Raw genomic sequence first — 20,802 nt, forward strand, 5'->3', positions numbered from 1 at the left:
CCCACCCTGTCGGGTGGCAGGAAGGCTCTGCGCTGGGCCAGCACTGGGGGTCTCCTTCCAACCTGGTGGTCTCTGCGAGAGCGCGCCCTGCCCCCTCACCGGTCTGGGTTCCTGAGCCACATAAAGGGTGGGGTGCCAGCCCCCCTCAGGCCTTTTCAGAGCTGGGGTGGGGGCAGTAGGGGCCTGGGCAGACGTGCCTGCACACGTGCCCCACCTGCCCCACCGTGAGGGGCCGCGAGGGGCCGGCGAGAACCACACTTCCCGGGGGGCCGAGTTGTGGTGGGGATGAGAGACACCTGGACTAGCCAGGGGGCTCGTGAAGCCGCTGCCCCCCACAAGCCAGACTGGCATGAGCCTCGCCCCGCGGCCACTTTGGGGTCCAAGCGGCGCCGTGGGGGTGGCCTCAGGCCCCCACTTGGGAGGGCCGCTGGGGGGACCGGCAGGCCATCCTCGGCTTTCCCCATGGCCACTGGGCCTCCCTGAGGGCAGGGCAGGGGGCCAGCTCAGCCCAGGGCCAGCGGGGGGCCTCAGGCAGGGCTGAGGGCTCGGCACGGGGCCGGGGGCGACGACACCCCTGCGAGCTGGATTTGCACTCAGAGCAGCTCAGAGTCCTGATTCCGGGGAGAACAGTTTATTTGGGGGACTTGGGGGGGCACAGATGAAGCAAGGAGGCCCCTGACTCCAACCGAGGTGAAGCAGAGGCAGGGAGGACCCCCCCACATTGCCCCTGCCCGGCCGGTGGGGGGTTGTCACTTCCTCTTTCACTGGGGCAGGCGCCTGATCGGGCAGGTCTGGCGGGAGGACGGGGGGGACTTGGGGCTGGGGCTCAGCCAGGGGAGACCAACAGAGGCCGGTGAGCAGCTTCAGGAGACGGGCAGGTGGGAGGGGGCAGCAGCAGCCGTTCCAGAGGAGGGGGGGCCGGGAGGAGGGGGCACTAAAGGCCAGGCCCTCGGGAAGCCCCTGCCCGGCCCCCGCCTGGTCCCCACGGGCTGCGAGACTCACAGCAGACTCAGGAGGCGCCGGCACAGTCCTCTGTAAGAGATAGTGGTGGTGAGCAGGTCCCACATGCAGGTGGGCATGCAGGTGTGCGTGCAGTTATGCATGCAGGTGGGCATGCAGGTGTGCATGCAGGTGTGTGTACAGGTGGGCATGCGGTGTGCATACAGGTTGGCATACAGGTGTGCATGCAGGTGTGTATATAGGTGTGCATGCAGGTGTGTATGCAGTGTGCACACAGGTGTGCACACAGGTGTGCATGCAGGTGTGTGTACAGGTGTGCATGCAATGTGCACGTAGGTGGGCTTACAGGTGTGCGTGCAGGTGTGTGTGCACGTGTGGAAAGGGGCCAAGAAGGAGGGGAGGGGCACCATGGAAACGTGCCCCCGTGGGCACAGGCAGCACTGCCCCCAGGAGAAGACCCTGCCCCGGCTGGGCCCTCCCCACCCGGGGCCCCAGGCTCGGGCCCCCTTCCCAGGTGCCCACAGGGCCCTCCCCAGCCCTGGGTCCCGTCACCTGTTTCGGGCAGCAGGACGATAAGGTTGCCAGGGACGCCCAGGGACTGGGCAAAGCGAAAGAACCTCAGTTTCTGGTCAGGACTCAGCTTCTTGGACCTGCCTGGGTTGGGGTGACGCAGCCCCCACCTGAGCCCCCCGATGGAGCCCCTCCTCCCGGTCCTGGCCCCCACCCCCCACCCACCGGTGGGACCCTAGGCAGAGCCGGGGGGGGGGTCCCGGGGCCCTGTGGCTGGCTGGCGGGGAGGGGCCCACCAAGCGCGCTGGCCTTGAAGGTGTGCGTGCCGCCCTCCGCCTGCCGGTGCAGCACCAGGGCCCAGCGCGCGTAGTCCGTCTCCACCACCGTGGCCACGAGGTTGTGTGCGCCGAACTCTGCCCCCGGAGTGCCAGTCAGAGCCCGGGCAGGGGACGTCCCGGGGCCCAGCCCCTTCCCCGCCATAGCCTCACCCCTGACGTTGCCCACGATGTACTGGCCAGGCAGAAGCTTCCGGATCCAAGGAACGGTCCAGGTGTCACAGCCCTCTTCCCTGGGTGAGGGGGGACAGCGGCCTGGGAAGCTGGCTGGAACCCGGGCCTGCCCGGAAGCACGTCCGAGCCGAAGCCGGAGGCGACAGGGCGGGAACGGGGGGAGGCAGGTGGGCTCCGGGGCTGGGCTTGGGGGGACAGAGGATGGGGGTCCAGGGGCCGGGGTCTGAGGGCCAGCAGAAGCCCCTGGACCATGGGGTGGGTTGGGGGGCCGTGCAGGGAAGGGGAGGGCATGGGTGGGGGTGGGGGGCTGTCAGAGCCCCTCCGAGGGGGCAGCACGTGGGGGGCTGGGAGGATGGGGGGCCCCAGCGCCTGTGTCCACCCTTCCTTCCCCCCCCCAACTGCCCACCTTTCTGCCACCACCGGGGGGACCTCAGGCTCCGGGGTGGAGACCCCCGGCGCCCCTCACCTGCGCATGGCGGTGGTGACCTGGTAGCCACGGTCCCCGTCCAGCGCATAGGTGCTCGCTGACATCCGCAGCCGGCCCCTGTCCTCCATCCTGAAGGAGGTCCCCGCCAGGCCCAGGACGTTCCATGTGCCCTGGAACTGAGGGCAGGGCTGGCAGGGCAGAGCCAGGGAGGTCCCCGTGGCCCCCTGCCCTGGCACTGGGCACCCCCGCCCTGTCCCGGGAGCCGGAGGCCGCCCAGCCAGGGAGGGCTAAGGGGCAAGGGACCAGGCCACTCCAGGCGCATCCTGGGTGGCACGCGCGGGCAGCGCCCCTCGCCAGCGGCTGCCCGGGGCCCTCTGGGAGCCCAGCCCTGGCCCTCCCGGGCACCCGCCTACCCGGCCCTCCTGGAAGTCCGGCTGCGGTCGGAGACCATTCAGGCGCTTGGGGTCTGGCTGGGCCCGGGTGGCCAGAGCCCCCAGCCAGGTCAGCGCCGCCCACAGGGCACCCAGCGGCCCCATGCCCGACAGCACTGGGCCTGTCGCGGGGGCCCCCTCCTTATGTGCGGCCAGCCTCTAAGCCAAAGCCCCTCCCCCGGCCGCTGGCCACGCTCGGGCAGGGCCGGAGAGCAGCCCCCCCCGGCTGGCGGCCCACTGGCCCAGGTGGGCTCTGCCCCCGCACGGCCCCATCCGGCCAGGCCCCCGCGTGCAGAGCCGCCAGGTGTGGACTGGCCACTTCAGACCAGAGGCCAAAGGCAGGGAAGCCTCGGAGAGCCAGCGAGGCCGGTCCTGGCACAGATGTGCCAGCGCAGACGGGGCATCTCCTCTCACCCGCGGAACCCCAAACAAAAGCCCCTGCCATTCGGGGGACTGGGGCTGGGGGAGGGGAAGGGGCGGTGGGAGGGGAAAGTGGGGGCCGCGCGGCGGGCAGAGCCGCGGAGTGCCTGGTCGGGCCTGGACGATCACACACGGCCTTTGGCCTGAAGCCAGACGCCTCCCTCTACCTGCAGCCAGCACTGAGCGGCCCTGCCTGGCCCCCGGGGACCCAGGGCCAAGGAACCAGCCGGCGCGGCACTGGATGGAGCCCTGGACCCAGGTCTGAGCTGGGCAAATCCCAGGGGCCCTCAGGGGGTCCCCGGGCCCAGCCTGGGTGGTGAGACCCCAGCCCTGCCGCCTGGCAGCCCCGGCCCCTCTCCCGGTGTCCTGGCCCCTCCTTGGCCTGCGGCCTCACCTGGAGGCTGGGCAGGTGGGCACACACCCCCCACGGCCAGGTCAAGGGGCAGAATGCACCGTCCCAGGTGCTGGGGGGCAGCTGGGGGGCGATGGGCCTCCGTTCGGCAGTGGGCGGGGCCTGCGCCCTCCCACGGGCCCTGTTCCGGCCGCACCTCCCGGGACCGGCCTTGCGCTCTGGGCTCCTCGTGGACATGTGCCTCATGGGTCTGTGATCCCAGCCCTCCTGTCTCCCTCTTCTCCCATGACCCTCCTCCCAGCCGTCCGCACCCCCAGGGGCCCCTGGGACCCCCCTCTGCGTCCTGCAGGTCCTGGCCAGGGTTCTGGGTCAGCCCTTCCCGACGCCAGGCCTGGCTGGCCGTCAGCTCGGGGCAGCAGGTGCCCCCCTGCAGCACAGCCACCCAACCTCCATCGTCACCACTTTCTCCTCTTCTGCTGCTTTTTTTCACTGTCTCCTCGGTGGCCCTGGGAGGGCCCGGCCGTCCCACCAGCCTCTTTGCCTCCTGTGACCCCAGCCCTCACCCCCTCACCCCGGGCAGGGGCCGGCTGCCCCCTCTAGAATGCCACAAGCATTCTTTTTTTTTTTAAGATTTATTTTTATTTATTTCTCACCCCCTCCCCCGCCATTGTCTGCTCTCTTGTGTCCATTTACTGTGTGTTCTTCTGTTTCTGCTTGTATTCTCGGCAACACCAGGAATCTGTGTCTCTTTTTGTTGCGTCGTCTTGCTGCGTCAGCTCTCCGTGTGCGCGGCACCACTCCTGGGCCGGCTGCGCTTTTTCCACGCGGGGCGGCTCCCCTTGCAGGTGCACTCCTTGTGCGTGGGGCTTCCCTATGCAGGGACACTCCTGCATGGCACAGCACTCCTTGCACACAGCAGCACTGCACATGGGCCAGCTCCACACAGGTCAGGAGGCCTGGGTTTGAACCCTGGACCCCCCATGTGGTAAGCAGACGCCCTATCCTTGGGTCAAATCTGCTTCCCAGCCCCAAGCCTTCTTAGGGAGGGTTTGAACCGGCCCCTTCCTCACCTGGCAGCTCAGCTCCAGCTCAGCCCTTGACCCTCGCCAGGCGGGGCTCCACGGAGTGTCCCCTCCGCACCCGCCAGAGCGGCTCGTCGCTGGGCCCCTGCTGTTTCCCAGGGAGCCCCTCCACCACCACCGCCCCTGCCTCCTCAGCCCACCTGGCCTGCGGCCTGGACAAGGGAGGGGTGTGTGGGGCCACGAGCTGCTGTGGGGTCGGGGGGGGCCAGAGTGTCACCACCAAAACCCTGGTTACATGGGAGGGCTGGGAGGGAGGGGTCCGGTCTTTGGGGGGGGTGGAGCTATGGCCACGAGGAAGCAGATCCACCTGTAAAAGAGTGGGTGGTCCCAAGCAAAGGCCTGGGCCCCTGCTTGGCTCTGGACCCTCCTGGGAGCTGGACTGTGGGTGACCTCAGCAGACCTATCACAGAGGCCTGTACATGGGAGGGAGCCTGGGCTGCAGCCAGGTGGCCAGGTGGGCTAGGTGGGCCAGGTGAGCACTTGCTTTCCTGCCTGGTGGTCCTCACCCTTCCCGCCTGGTGGAATGCACCAGCCAGAGCGTTTTGGAGTTCACCCCACCCCACCCCGCTTCCCAAGGGGTGAGTTTCTCACTGCACTCCCCTTGTGTACAAGTGTACATGAAAACAGCAGGTGGCGGGCAGAGCCTTGCTTCTCGGTTGATGCATACGTGCATATATACCTGGGCGTTAGGTGGCCAGGGCACATGCAAATTCTATGTTTAACTTTCTGAGGAAAGGCCAAACTGTTTTCCAGAGCGACTGGGCCATGTGCCATTTGACATTTCCCCCCAACAGCGTACAAGTTTTCCTACTTCTCTGCATCCTCATTGATACTATTTATTTTCAATTTTGTTTTTTTAAATAAAAGCCATCCCCATGAGTAATGTGGTATCTCATCGTAGTTTACACTCACATTCTGCTCGCTCTGCCTGGACGAGCCCGTGTCAGATCTCAGCGTGGATTTCTGTCTTTCTCTCCCACTTCTCAGCAAACTCTGTTCTTTCCCCCCATTTCCCAATAAATTATTTTTATTGGTCTCACTAAACTGGTGTTCTTAGATTCTTTTAAGCAACATAGCCAAGAGCCTGGAGGAATCTAGCACTTCCCGTCTTCATTTGGCGAGCCAGCCAGGAGACAGAAGGGCAAGAGGTGCCCTGACCCCGCTGGAGCCTGAGTCGCCACAACCCACCACGAGGTATTAGTCACAAGGGGATTTCAGCCGGTTAGAAGCCCCAGCGTCGGCCCATCTTCATCAACCTCAAAAGACTACCCAGAGGGAAGCGGCTGTGGCTCAGTCAGTGGGGCTCCCGTCCACCACAGGGGAGGCCCCGGGCTCCCGTCCACCACAGGGGAGGCCCCGGGCTCCCGTCCACCACAGGGGAGGTCCCGGGCTCCCGTCCACCACAGGGGAGGCCCCGGGCTCCCGTCCTGGGGCCTCCTTGTGAAGGCAGGCTCGCCCGTGCGCTGCGGAGAGCTGACGGTCTGCACCTGTGGAGAGCCGACGCAGCAAGAGGACGCAACGAAGGGAGACAAGCAGAACAGAAGCGTGCACAGCGAAAGGTCACAGAGAGCAGACAGCGAGCAAGCCGCAAGGGGGGGAGTTTTTTAAAAAAGCTTAAAATAAAAAGGCAGCAGGAATCAAAATACTGAGAGCCTTAAAAAAAACAACGCCCAGAGAGGCTTCTGCTCAGTCAGGTGGCGGAAAACCAGCAGGAAGAAGCTACAGAGGGACGGCCGTCGCCCCCAGCAGCCCCTTAAGAATAAGGGCGAGGACTCTCTAGGGGGAGTGGCGGCGGCTTAGCGGGGAAGACGAGCCGCGGCACGGCCGGGCAGCTGGCCGCAAGACCCCACGAGGCCGCCAGTGTGCCCTTGAGGTCCCAGTTTCTCCTTCTGGGACCTTCCCTTGGCCCCGGATATTCCAAGCAGGCCTCCCGCTGGCCCCAGCCCTGGAGGGGTAGCCAACAACAGCGGCCCCCCTCAGCATCAGCAAGGGGGAGCGATAATTACTAGCTTAAAAGGCGACCACACGAGGCGGAGCTTGCTCTTCCTACCACAGGAGCCGGCGTCCAATCTCGGTGTGTGTTTCCATCTTCCTCTCCCATCTCTCAGCAAGCTCTGGGCTTTTCCCTCATTCCCCAACCCTAACTAAAAAAAATTAAAAAATAAGTAAATTCACAGTTCTTTAATGGCTAAAGATGTTGAGCCTCTTTTCATATGCTTACTGCCTATTCGAATACCTTCTTCAGAAAAACGTCTGTTCAAGCTGTCGGCTCATTTTTATTAGGCTGTTTGTCTTTGCTGAGTGATGGGAATTCTTCCTATGTTCTGGACTGAAGCCCAGGTGGACTTTGAGCGGGAGGCAGGGGCGGGCTGGGTGGTGCAGTCGCCCTTGGGAAGGACGAGTGTGTCGTGAGTGGGAAGAAGGGCGGGTATTTAGGCGGAGAAAAGGGAGAACCCGGCAAAGGACGCAGCTTCCCCCCATATCCTCCTCCGCTTCCTGATTGCCGGCAGAACCCAAACTTCAGCTGGCAAGTTAGCGCCGCAGAACAAAGGCTCCTCTCCCGGCTTCGTGGCAGGCGATTCCGTGGGAGCGGGGTGGGCCGCTTCCAGAGGACCCCCGGAGGGGCACGCCTCCTCGCCCCCGCTCCTCCACGCTGGCCGAGCGGGCGGCGGGCGCTGGACTGTGCCTGAACCTGGGGATGGAGGCCACGCCCGGGGAAGCCGCGGGAGAAGCGGCCTCGAGCCCGGGAGGAAACACGGCCCTGGCCCCACCTCCACGCCGCCCGGCCCCACCTCCAGACCTCGCCTGAGAGAGCACACTCGCGCCCCGCTCTTCAGCCACAGCCAGTGGGGTTTTCCGCTCCAACAGTGGAATCCTCTCCTGACCGTGCAGAGCTTCGGGCCGGGGTCCTCGGCTCCTTGGAGCCGCAGGAGGGCCTGTCGGGGCTGGGGCTGAGCCTTGCAGACAAGCCCGCAGGGCTACAGCGGGTCCCCGCACTAAAACCCGAAAAGAAAACTCCAGCCCATGTCCCCACGGACAAAGAGGCAAACGCCCTAACCAAAATTTCAGCAAAGAGAATCTAACAATCGATGAGGCGGATAACATGCCACAATCGAGTGGGGCTTATCCCTAGAAACCAAGGTTGGTTTAACATTTGAAAATCAATCAATGTGATTCACCAGATTGCAAACTAAAAAAAGGAAAAACAAGCATACGATCACCTCAACAGATGCAGAAAAAGCACTTGACAAAACCCAACATCAAACAAGTAAAGAAAGGAACTATTTTACTTGTTAAGGGTACGTACAAAAAAAAATAGGTGGCATCATACTTAATGGTAAAGACTGATCGGATGTTTCTCCCCAGTTCAGGAATAACGCACGGCGCCTGCTCTCACCACTTCCACTCAGCAGTGTACTGGAGGTTCAGCCAGCGCACCAAGGCAAACAAAATAAGTGAAAGGCATTCTTATTGGAAAGGAAGAAGTAAAACTCTCTATTTACAAATGACGTGTTTATCTATGAACAAAATTTGATAAAATCTACAAAAAAGCTACTAGAACAAATAAGTGAGTTTAGCAAGGTTGCAGGATACAGGCTTATTATACAAAAATCTATTTATTCCTATATATTAACAACAAAATATTGGGAATTTAAATTTTAAAACACCATTTATAATAGTATCAAAAATATGACCTTCTTAGGGACAAATTTGACTAAAGATGTGTAAGATTTGTACACTGAAAACTGAGAAACAATGCTGAGGAAACTTAAAGTAGGTCTAAATAAATAGTGAGATAGAAATCTTCATGGATTGGAAAGCTCAATGTTGTTAAAATGTCAGATGTGCAATGGACACAACCAATCCAATGTCCACAGAGAAAATGTGGAATGGGTGTGGGAAGGGTGGCCATGGTGGCTGCTGGGTTTGGGGAATGGGAGGAAGAGATGAGATGTGGAGGCGTTTTCGGGACGAGGAGATGTCCTGGTGAGGTGAGGAGCCCCCGCTTCTCTAGACAGGGGGCTTGGGGTGGGGAGGCGCAGGCGTGAGAGGACGCGCAGTGGCTCGAAGGACAACTGCGGAGATGAGGCGGATGGCGCAGGTCTACTTTATTGAGGAAGTACAAGCAGTTTTATAGAGTATGAAGAGAGGGGATTGGTGGAGGGTGATTGGGTCTGATAGGCTAGATTAGCTGTTGTTACCTTATAAGGGCATAGAGGCAGAACTCGTCTACTAGGCTGGTCAGTAGTTACTAGGGAGAGCGTAAATTTGAGAGGGCTGAGCTGGATAGATCGCTGACAGGCGGAAGAGAGCAGCGTGTCTTTACGAGGTAGGAGGCCCTGAGATTGGCCCGGACGGAGGTGGTGTGAGGGGGCTTGCGTGAGTTTCCCCTGCGGGGAGGCGTAGGTGCATACCTCGTCCCGAGGGGCCAACCAGGGGAGGCGTATTTCGTGCCTCAGACCTCGGAGGCGGCCAGTTCTGAGAGCCAAACTTTTGCATGCTTGCCCTCATCCTGGGTGGTGCTTCACGGACAATTACGGGACACTGTAGATCCCCCCAGGGCCCACTGGATGCACCGTGGGAGAGTGTGGGCTATGATGTGGACCGTTGACTAGGGGAGCAGTGATGCTCAGAGATGTACTTACCAGGTGCAATGGATGTGTCATGATGATGGGAGAGAGTGTTGCTGTGAGGGGAGTGGTGGGGTGGGGGCGGTGGGGTTGAATGGGACCTCATATTTTTTAAATGTAATTTTTAAAAATAAATAAATAATTTAAAAAAAAAAATGTCAGTTCTCCCCAGACTGATCTGTGGATTCAGTATGATCCCAATTAAAATCACACTGGGCTTTCTTTTTTCTAGAAACAGACAAGATGACTCTAAAGTTTATATGGAAATGCAGAGCACCCAGAATAGCCAAAACAGCACTGGAAAAGAACAAAGCTGGAGGACGTCATTGTCTGATGGCAAGACTTTAAACAGCTACAGAGGGAAGCGGACTTGGCCCAGTGGTTAGGGCGTCCGTCTACCACATGGGAGGTCTGCGGTTCAAACCCCGGGCCTCCTTGACCCGTGTGGAGCTGGCCCATGCACAGTGCTGATGCGCACAAGGAGTGCCATGCCACGCAGGGGTGTCCCCCGCGTGAGGGAGCCCCACGCGCAAGGAGTGCGACCCGTAAGGAGAGCTGCCCAGTACTGGACACAGAGAGCAGACAACTATGGGGGTGGGGGGTGGGAGAGGGGAGATAAACAAATAATAAATAAATAAATAAACAGCTACAGTGATGGAGACAGTGGTGCGGGCAAACCCAAGGAAGGGAATCGAGTCCAGAAGGGGAAAGCCATGCCTCTGGTCAACTGACGTCCATCAAGGTTGCAGAGGCATTTGGGTGAAGAAAGGATGGGTTCTGCAAAAGTGTTGCCATAGTAACTGGTTATACCATGCCAAATTTCATGATCCATAAAAGACAAGAATTGGTAAGTCGGGCCTTCTCAAAATTAAGAAGTTTGCTTTTCAAAAGAAATTGTTAAAAGAATGAAGACAAGCCACAGACTGGAAGAAAATATTTGCAAATCACATATCTGAAAAAGGACTAGTATCAAAATACATAAGGAATCCTCAAGACTCAATAATATGGAAACAACTTAATTTTTTAAATGATCAAAAATTTGAGTAGACACTTCAGCAAAAAGATACATGAATGGCAAACAGGCGTATGAAAAGAGGATGCTCAACATCATTAGTAGCCAACTAGGGGAATGAAAACTAGAACCACAACGAGAGGCAGCTGGTGGAACTTGGCAGCCGAGCGCCTCTTCCCCACGGGTGAGGTCCTGGGTTCAGACCCCAGTGCCTCCTAAAAAAGAAGCAACAACAACAAAAAGCCGCAGCGAGCTACCACTGCACACCTCTTAGTAGGGCGACAACTAAAGCGGCTGACTGGGCCGTGAGGTGAGAAGGTGGAGCGACTGCACCTGTCCAATGGGGGCCACGGCACCACCGCGTGGGCTGTGTGTTTAAAGAGTGACGCATGTACAGCCATCCCACGATGAGGCATTTCCCAAGAGGAGTAGAACCACGTCACACGAAGACTTGTACACAAATGTAATTGGCAAAAACTGGAAACAGCAAATGTACATCAACAGGTGAAAGGTAAACAAAATGTGGCATTTCCATACGATGGCGTATTAGTCAGCCAAAGGGGGCTGATGCAAAATACCAGAAATGGGTTGGTTTTTATAAAGAGTATTTATTTGGGGTAGGAGCCTACAGATACCAGGCCATAAAGCATAAGTTACTTTCCTCACCAGAATCTATTTTCACATGTTGGAGCAAGATGGCTGCCGATATCTGTGCGGGTTCAGCCTTCCTGGGTTCCTCTCTTCCCAGGGCCTGCTTCTCCCTGGGCTCAGCTCCTTGATTTCTCCACAATGTCAGCTGTAGACTCTCAGGCGATCGGCTCTGTCTCTCTCCCCAGGGTTTCTGCTGTGTCTAAGGAGCCGTCTCTATTCCTCTGTGTTCTTCTCCTGGCTCAGGTCCTCTCTTCCTGGGGCTGGCTTCTCTTTCCTCTGTGTGCTTACTTCCCAGGGCTCCAGCTCAAGACTCCAGCATCAAACTCCAAATCAAAACTCCAACATCAAAACTCCAGCTCTGTCCTTCGCCATGCCTTTTATCTGTGAGTCCCAACCCACCAAGGGGCAGGGACTCAACACCCTACTGACGTGGCCTGATCAAAGCCCTACTCATAATTTAATCATGCCCAGGTACAGACCAGTTTACAAACATAATCCAATACCTATTTTTGGAATTCATAACCATATCAAACTGCTACTGATGGATGCCACTCAGCAGGAGAAGGAACCATCTATCGACACTCACAGCAACGTGGATGAATTTCCAAATAATTTCTAAGAAGTTAGACAATACGTATGGTACGAGTCACTAGAAAATGTGCATGAGTCTGTAGTAACAGCTAATCCATAGTTGCAGGGACACAAGGCATCTTCCAGGGGTGATGAATGTGTTCACTCTCTCGATTTAGTGATGTCTTGATAGGTGCTTATGTAGGTCAAAGCTTATCGAACCTCAGGGAAATGGATGTGGCTCAAGCAGTTGGGTGCCCGCCTACCACATTGGAGGTCCTGGGTTCACTTCCCCAGGCTTAAAGAAGACAGCATGCTGATGCAACAAGATGACACAACGAGGAGACACAGCAAGAAAACACAATGAGAGACACAGCAAGTACAGAGTGGAGGTGGCTCAAGTGACTGGGCGCCTCCCTCCCACATGGAAGGTCCTGGGCTCAGTTCCCAGCGCCTCCTAAAAAGAAGTGGAGCAGACACAGCACAATGAACAGGCACAGAAGGCAGACAGCGAGCACAAACAACGAGGGGGGATAAATGAAATAAATCTTTTTTTTTTAAAGATTTATTTATTTCTCTCCCTTGCCCCCCACCCCAGTTGTCTGCTCTTCTGTATCCATTCGCTGTGTGTTCTTCTGTGACCACTTCTATCCTTATCAGCGGCACTGAGAATCTGTTTTTTTTTTTTGTCGCACCATCTTGCTGTGTCAGCTCTCCATGTGTGTGGTCCCATTCCTGGGCAGGCTGCACTTTCTTTTGCACTGGGCGGCCCTCCTTACGGGGCGCACTCCTTGCGCGTGGGGCTCCCCTACGTGGGGGACACCCCTGCGTGGCACAGCACTCCTTGCGTGCATCAGCACTGCGCATGGGCCAGCTCCACACAGGTCAAGGAGGCCCGGGGTTTGAACCACGGACCTCCCATGTGGTAGACGGACGCCCTAACCACTGGGCCAAAGTCCACTTCCTTAAAATAAATCTTTAAATAACCTCAAATTTCATGCAAAAAACCCTGCACAGAGGCAAAGATGGGGTACGAACGTCAGAGGGACCCAGGTGCCAACTGAGAGAGCTCCCCGTGGCCAATGCTGGAACCATTTGAGCAACAAAATTAGTAAAGCAGTGAGGAGTGTAACTCAGCACAGGAAGTAAGTAGCCACGAGTCCATCCGGAGGTAAAGAAGTGACGGACAAGCAAAGGGGGGAAGAGGACCAGCTCCTGCGCATGTGAATCAGACCATCTGCGGCCAGGCTCCTACACGGGCCCAGCTCCCACACCCACGCTTGGTGTGGGCTGCACAGAGCATCCTTCAAGAGCACAGGGTGGAGAGGGCGAAGAAAGCGGCTTCTCAGTGGAGACACCGGCCAGCGGCTCAGGGCCAACGCTGCAGCGACACTAGGGCACGGGGTCTCTGGATGGGAGGAGGGGAGGGGGGGCTTTCTCTGCCCCCTCCCCAACCCACGGGCCCAGTCCAACCAGAGGAGCATCCGACAGGCCCCGAATGAGGGCTTCTAAATACGGGAAGTCTGGAAACGGCCAGTCCAGGAGACTCAGGGACACACCGTGTTTATCCTGGACGCAAGGTGGAAACTAAGGCGATGCAAAGAACGTGCGGACTTGAGTTAATAACGCGTCAACATCGGCTCCTCAGCCGGGACACACCTGCCTCACTCGCATGAGATGTTGAGAATAAGGAGGGAAGTGGATGTAGCTCAACTGGTTGGGTGCCTGCCTACCACACAGGAGGTCCTGGGTTCAGGTTCTGGTTCCTCCTAAAGAAGATGAGCAGACGCCACACCTGCTGTAATGAGGAGCTGTCTAAACGAGCAGGTGCCTAAATGAGCAGATGCCACAAGGCCCATCCAGACGGTTCTCTCGTCTGTCTGCTCATTGTTTGCTCACCTCCTGTGTGCGAGGTCCCATGCTCAGCTCCCGCTGCCTCCTGGAGCAGGTGAGCAAACAATGAGCAGACACGAGAGGACCATCGTGGGGGGGGTAAATAAAAAAAAATAAAGCAAACAAATCTCTTTTAAAAAAAGCATAGGGAAACGGCACGGGGTATTAGGGAGCGCTCTGCTGGCTTCACAATCTTCACATAACTCTAAAACAATCCCAAGGTTAAAAGCCCACTTTAAGAAGCTTTTCAGGCTGTGCACTTTGAATACGTGCAGTTCACTGCGTGCCAGTCGTGCTTGAGCAAGAACGCTGGCACCAGGTGTTTTCTTCATGGGAGGGTTTTCCGACCACGGATTCTCTTTCTGAACTGCTTATGGACTAACGCAGACTTTCCTTTGCTTCTTGGGGCTGTTTTGGTAAATGATAATTTGCCGGGAAAGGTCCCGTTTCGCCCCGTGGGGATGTTTTCACCCTCCTCTGGCTTATCCGTGCCTTGTAGCTTTCCGTCCTGAGAAATCCTGCCTCGGGCTCTCTGTTTCTAGTCCTCTCCAAGAGCGGGTTTGGGCTCTGCTGATCCTGCCACGTCTTCGTTTCTCCTTTTTGTCTCTGCGCGTAACTGTTTTCTCCCTCTTTCGTCTTCAGCCCCTAGTTTCTTTGGCTCCCGCTCTGGCCACCTGCGGCCGCCCCTTCAAAAACCCGCACCTGAGGCTTGTTTCCCCCATTTCAGGGCCAGGGTGCAGGGGGGGGCCGGGGCCTGGGGCGCGCGGGCCAGGGCATGTCCCCACGGTGGGCCGGGGACCTCACCGAACCCTTCCCCGTGCGGCAGGTGGGTGGACGGGTGCAGAGGAGGGGGCAGGCGTCCCAGCGCTCCTGCCTGGGCAGGGCCTGTCCCACTGGCCTGTCCCGCCGGCCTGAGCGCTTCCGTCCCCGCCCCCAGGGACCGGGACACGGCTTGGCCAGCTCCCAGGCCGGAGGCACTGGGCAGGGGTGGGCCGGGCTCCAGGGCGGCACAGTCCAGCAGGACGCGCAGCAGACCCTCGGCTCAGGCCCAGGAGCTCCAGTCCAGGAGCCCCTTCTGCAGGTGGCGCCCATGGCGCAGGCCTGGACCAGGGGAGGGGCCTGGAGACCCCCGGGGGGGTCTCACCCTCCCGGGCTTGCTGCAGACCCAGGCCCAGGTGCTTGGCCCTGCCTGCCTTCCCCCCGAGAGTGGTCTCCAGGCCCTCCTCACCAAGGGGGCCGGGTGGCGGGCGCAGGGCAGGGCCCCGAGCGGGGTGGACTGAGGAAGGGAGGGGCGCTGGCCTGGGGGTCCACGGAGGTGAGCCCCGCCCCCAGCCCTCAGCCGGGGGCACGGCTTCAGGACCTCCGCACGGGGAGGAGACCGAGGCTGGGGGGCTGGGCAGCCACCGGGGGGCCGTCCCCGCTGGGCTCAGGGCCACCTCCCTGCTGGCCGCCGCCAGCTCCAGCGGTGGACCCCGTGTGGCCCGGGGGGCGCCTGCTGCGTGAGAGGGCCACCAGTCGGGGTGGGATCCCAGGGTGCTGGTGGGACTGGGAGGGAGGGGCTCCAGGGTGGGGTGGGATCGGGGTGCCCGCCCCACCTCCTGCGGCTCCCCCAGCGGGGGGAGTCCTCCTTCCGGCCTGCGGGACGGAGAAGGGGGCGTGGGTCACGACCTTCCCCACGGCCTCCGAGCTTGAGGGCCTCCAGCGTCTGGCCACCACCCCCTGCCTGCTCAGGTGCGCCCCGCGCCCTCCCCCTGGAGGACTTTGTGGGGACCCAGAGGCCCCTCGGCAGGTGCCAAGAGCCCCTGCCCCAGCTCCCCACCCCGGCCTCAGAGAGGCCCCCGACGTCCAGCGCAGGGCCTCCTCGGCGGCCAGAGCCGAGCCTGCGCGGAGGCCGGCCCAGGACGCCGGGCGGGGACAGTTGTGGGGCCTCGGGGGCCGGCCACCTTGGGCGTGCCTGGGGGACACAGACCCTCGCGGCCTCTAGAACGTTCCCAGCCGCGTCAGGGGCCAGAGCCCCGCGTTCCCGTCCAGGCTCATGCTGACCATCCGCGGCCTCCAGGTAGGGGGACCGGTTCTCACAGCCGCCCAGGGGGCGTCACCAGGGTCTGCAGGGCCCGCGGGGCGGCAGGGGGTGGGCGGCGAGACCACGCGGGCTCCCGGGGCACAAGGCCCTCTGCCGTCCCCGCCCCGCCTGCGCGGTAGGACCCGCGGCCCCCTCCAGGCCCAGCGGGAGGGGCGACGCGCAGTGGCGCCAACATGGGGGCGGCAGCCGGGAGAGAGGGGGCTTCACGGCAGCAAGGGGGTTGCGTGGGGGGGAGCCTGGGTTTCGCACAGGTCCCTCCCTGCAGCCTCTCCTGAGGCGAGGAGCCCCCGCTGCCCCGTGACCTTCCAGGTGCGGCCAGCCCCCCCTCACCGAGCTCCCGCCGGCCGGTCAGCCCCCTCGGCCTCTGGCCCAGCCCACAGTCATGACCGTCCTGGGGCCCCACGCGGTCCACCTGGGACCCCCCGAGTCCCCGCCCAGGCCTCCCTCTGCTCCTGGGCGGCCCGACCTCAGGCTGGGTGGGGGAGAAGGCGCGAGGGGGGCAGCCGGGGGACGAGGCGGGGGACGAGGCGGAGGCCCGGTGGCCTGGGACAGAGGCAAGGGAGCAGCAGAGCTGGCCGGGGCGCAGGAGGCCGGGGAGCTGTCCACCGCGGCCATAGGAGTCAGAGGAAGTTATGGGAGACCTAGTGTGCCCCACTTCAGAGCCAGCCAGCTTGGGCCCCGGGGCCTGCCCCCTGCCCCCTGCCCCCTGACCTCCCCAGTCCTAAATATTCTGTCCAGCAGCTCTGTGTGGCCCACGTTTTCTTTGGGGGCCCCCGTCCACGAGCTTCTCCCACGCCCCACAGTCTGCAGAGTCAGGGCCCCCTTTCAAGAAGGACCACCCAGGGAGGGTGAAGCCTGAGGCCACGAGGTGGGGGAGGTGCAGCGCGGCCCCCGCGGGCCTCGGGGGCCACAGCACCCGTGGGCACCCGCTCCCCCTGCGGGCCTGTGCAGCGACGGGCAGCAGGCAGGCGGGGGGAGAATGTCCAGCCTGCAGGGGGCCTAGGCGACACCTCCCGCAGCTCAGGACACCCCGAAGGCCCTCCCTCCAGGGTCCTGCCACTCAGAGCCGAGGCTGGGGACGGCAGGGGAGCCTGGCGCCCGAGCAGCAGGTGGGTAGAGGGGCCGTGGTCCCCAGGGGCCTCCTCGGAGCCCAGCGGGCCCCGGTCAGCCTCAGGCCAGCGAGAGGCCAGCAGGGCCCGGGACAGCCACGGCCCTCCTGGCGGAGCACCTCTGGGGGACCCGCACGATGGCTTCGACCTGTCACTGCCTCCCAAGGGCGCTGGCCAGGGCCCCGTGAGGAGCTGCTCTCCTGCAGGACGAGGCTGGGAGCCGCCGACTCACGGGGCAGTCCTGGGAACCCAGCTCTGGGCCTCTGGGCCCCTGGCATCATGACCAGACGACCCGGCCAGAGGCAGGGGGATGGACTCAATGACCTCTCGAGGACAGCCAAGTCCTTGACTCAGAGCAACAGGTGGCCAGAGCAGCAGGGCGGGAGCACTGCCTTCCCACCCCCCGCCGGGCAGCTGCAGCCCCTGGCCCCACCTGCTTCCCACTGGGCTCCAGGGCGGCCCAGCGGTGAGAGCACCCCTCTGCAGCCCAAGCACCGCCTCCGCTGGCTGAGCAGCCCGTCTGTGGCCAGGCACCAGCTGGGCGTCCGACGGCGGGGGCCCTGAGGGGTGGGGCAGGAGCGCTCCCCAGGGTGGGAGGCACCCTCCAGGTCAGCCTGTTGGTCGGCCTGGGCTCCCGGGAAGGCCTGACTCTGGCCCACAGGCTCAGAGCGGGAGGCCTGTCCTTGCCAGCCAGGAACGTCCGCTTCCTGCCACCTGCCCTGCCCTTGGGAGCAGCAGGAAGCAGAGGGGTCTGCTCTCAGCCGGTGGGGGCAGGGGGCCCAGTGCCCAGCCCAGCCCCCAGGCCCACGTCCGAGCAGCGGCTCCCAGGGGGCCCTCGCAAGATGGCCTCCTGTCCAGCTCAGGGTCCAAGGACCACCATCAGGGCCCACCCAGAGTGCGGGGGGCACAGGGGTATGCAAAGGGAAGCCCTGTCCCTGTCAGAGGGGTAGGGCCCTGGGGTAGCCCTCCTGGCCCCCCAGCCACCAGCCCCACCCTGGGCCTCCCCCCAGGCCTCCCCCCAGGACCCCCTGGCTCCTCCAGGCCTCCCCTCCCCATGCACAGGGGGCAAGGCCATCTGGCCAAGGCTGCAGCAGGAGCTCCTGTACCCCCACTTCCTGCACTGGGCAAAGGATGAATCACCCCACCCTGGGGGGGCCATCAGGAGCCCCCAGGTGGCCCCCTCCCCACCTGCTGCCTCTGCGCTGTCCCCGCCCAGTCTGGCAGCCCCCTGCCCAGCGTGCTGCCCTTGGGTCCCCTGCTGGGGCAGACCCGGGCCCCGCCCCCACCCCGAGCAGGGTCCCGGGGGCCAGGTAAGGACCCTGGCAGCCCCCGCAGGGAGGGCGGTGGAGGAGGAGTGGGGGGGCGAAGGGTCCAGGATGGAAGCCCCCGCCCGGGGGTCAGAGGGGCACGTGAACAGACCTGCTGCTCCCAGCCTGCACCCGCAGGTAGCCCTCTGCGCCGAGGAGGACACGAGGCCCAGAGAGGCCGGCCCCCCCAGGGCCGCCCCCAGCCGGGCGCCTGCTTCCCGCAGGGGCCTCAGTGCAGACCCCACCCTGGGACACTGCCTGGCGAGGGAGGGTGGGGGGTCTCTGGGGGCCGGCCTGGCTCTGCCCACCCCAGCTCCCCCCGGAGAGGTTCGTCCTTGGCCACTTAGAGATGGACGCCGGCTCCTCCAGGGGGCGCCCCCACTGTGACCAGGGCGGAGGGTGCAGCCCACCCAGCGTGCAACCAAACCGCGTATCTGTGGGCGGTTCATCACTCCTTCCGTCATTCATTCATTCTCATTGCACCCACCCTCGCTGCTCACCTCAGGCCCACGCACAGGACACCAGGGGGCACGGACCGTCCTTGGAAACCAGACGGAGAGGACGGGCGTGTCCTGGAATGGGGGGGGGTCCCAGGGCCCGGCCCGGAACCACAGCCAGGCTCCCCAGAGGGCTTCCTGGAGGCAGCCTCTGGGCAGCAGGGGCGGGGGCTCCAGGTCAGAGGGACCCCTCCTGCAGGAAGCGGCAGCCTGGGGCACAGGCTCCACGCGTGGTGAGGGCAGGGACCCCCGGGCTGAGGCGGGTGGGCGTTGTGGGGGCGGCCGGGGGCTGGGAGGAGGCTGGCCAGTCCCACAGGGGGAAGACGGCATGGGGGTGGGTCAGGAATAGAGGGGGCGCAGCAGCCCACCCAGCGGGGCGCACGGTGGGGGCTGGAGCTCCTGCAGTTTGGGGGCTCAGCTCTGGGTTCTGGGGCACAGAGAGGGGTCAGGGTGGCTGAGAACCAGGGGACCTTGGCACGGAGTGGCCAGGACACTCGCAGGGCCCATCACCCAGGAGACAATCAGGGAGGGGGCCCCAAGAAAAGAGGGGATGTGGATGTGGAGGTGAGCAAGGAAAGCGGGGAGGGACAGCCCCAAAGAGGGAGGGTCCAGTGGAGTCCGGTGGCGGTCGGGGCGCTAGGCCAGGCGGGGACCACCAGGGACGGGCTCAGAGGGGCAGACTCCCTGGGACGGGGGTCCGAGCGTCCTCCAGGAGGACCCCTCTGTCAGGGCCGCCCAGGCGGACGGGGCAGAGAGCACGGCCAGGTGGGGCCGACCCCCCCACCCCCCGCCCGGGTGAGTGTCTGGGAGAAGGGGATACGGGTCTGTGGGCCTGCTGCCACCCGTCGCAGGAGGGAGAGGCACACGCGGCCCAAGGCACTGCGGCCAGGAGCCCACGGGAGCTGCTTGGGCCCTGCCCCGGCCCCCTCCAAGGTAAGGGGGACCCACCGGGCCTGGGGCCAGAACAGGGGGACCTGAGCAAGCCCAGATGAGGGGGGTCCGGGGGCAGGGCCACAACCCGGGTCACTTCCTCCCACCCCTTCCTCCCCTGTCCTGGGCGCCCCCACACCTCGGGGCCTCGCTGTCCTGAGCCTCCTCCCCCAGGGTCTCGGCTCTCCTTGTCCTGGGCCCCGGCCCCCGCCTGGGGCTGCTCCCCACCCCCACCCACCCCCGCTGTGGGAGGGGCCCTAGCGCTCAGGGCCGGGCAGGGCTCTCCAGCCAGGTCCCCAAGGCCGAGGGCGGCAAGGCCCGGGTGTGGACACGGGGAGCCCGGGGTGGGGGGTGGTGAGCAGGCGGCAGCCGGCCCCGCTCGCTATCTGCAGGGCAGGCCCGGCCAGCCCACCCCAGGCCCTCCGGCCCCTGCCCCCCAGCCCCTCTGCTGCTCGACCTGAAAGGAAGCCCTGACTGGCTGCTGCATGGCGAGGCAGGGGCCTGGGGCCGCCCAGGGCAGCGGGGGGTTCTGGCAGGCAGGGGTCACTGGGAGAGGAAGACGCCTGACCAGGACCTGCGCCCCCACGGCCCCCACGAGGCCCTGTCCCACACGGGCGTCTGCTGCAGCCTCGCCTGCTCGGTGTGTCGGAGCCTCTCCCCCTGCTCCTGAGGTCAGAGGCTAGAAAGTGGGTTCCCCAGACGCTGCCCCTGCCCCGTCACCCGTGGCCTGGCCTCCCCACTTGGACTGCGCTGGGACCAGGGGAGGGGGCTGCCTGCAGGACCCCGGCAGGGCCATGAGACCTTTGCGGTCAGCCGGCAGCCCGGAGAGAGGTGTCCGGAGAGGGGTGTCTCTGCCGCTCTCTCAGGAAGACTGGGCAGCTCTCCTCGTGCCCCCCGCTGGGCACCAGGGCAGGCCGGGGAACCAGGGCCCCCAAACCTGGGCCACCTCCAGGAGGGGCCCGTTTGGGCAGCCAGGCATCCACGCCCAGGCCCGGAGAAGAGGGCCCGGGGCCCCAGGCCAGTGCCCAGCCGCTGGCCAAGCGCCCGGCTCGGGGGAGCGGCTCCCACACGCCTGGCCCTCGGGCGCGGGGGCAGCTCCAGTTTCTTTACCTTGGCCCCAGCTTGCCACCAGGACTAGAGCCTGAGGGCACCCACGGGGCTCCATGTTTCCTCCGGGGTCATCGCACGTGGCAGGGAGAGGGGGTAGGGCTCGTGAGATGGGGTGACGGGTTGGGGTTCCTGGCTCTGGTGAAAGGTGACCGGAGGCCCTACCGGACCCCTCAGGGCCAGCTGGGTGGGTGGGCCTCGGTCAGGCGTGGGGCGGATGGAGCACAGGCCAGCAGCGCTGCCTCACCCCCCCCACCCCCCCGCGCGGGGCCCGGTCCCGTCCCCGGCTAGCGGCTTGCATAAGCAGCCCCGTGGGGGACG

Source organism: Dasypus novemcinctus, chromosome 8 (assembly GCF_030445035.2).
Source record: "Dasypus novemcinctus isolate mDasNov1 chromosome 8, mDasNov1.1.hap2, whole genome shotgun sequence".
Lineage (NCBI taxonomy): Eukaryota > Metazoa > Chordata > Mammalia > Cingulata > Dasypodidae > Dasypus > Dasypus novemcinctus.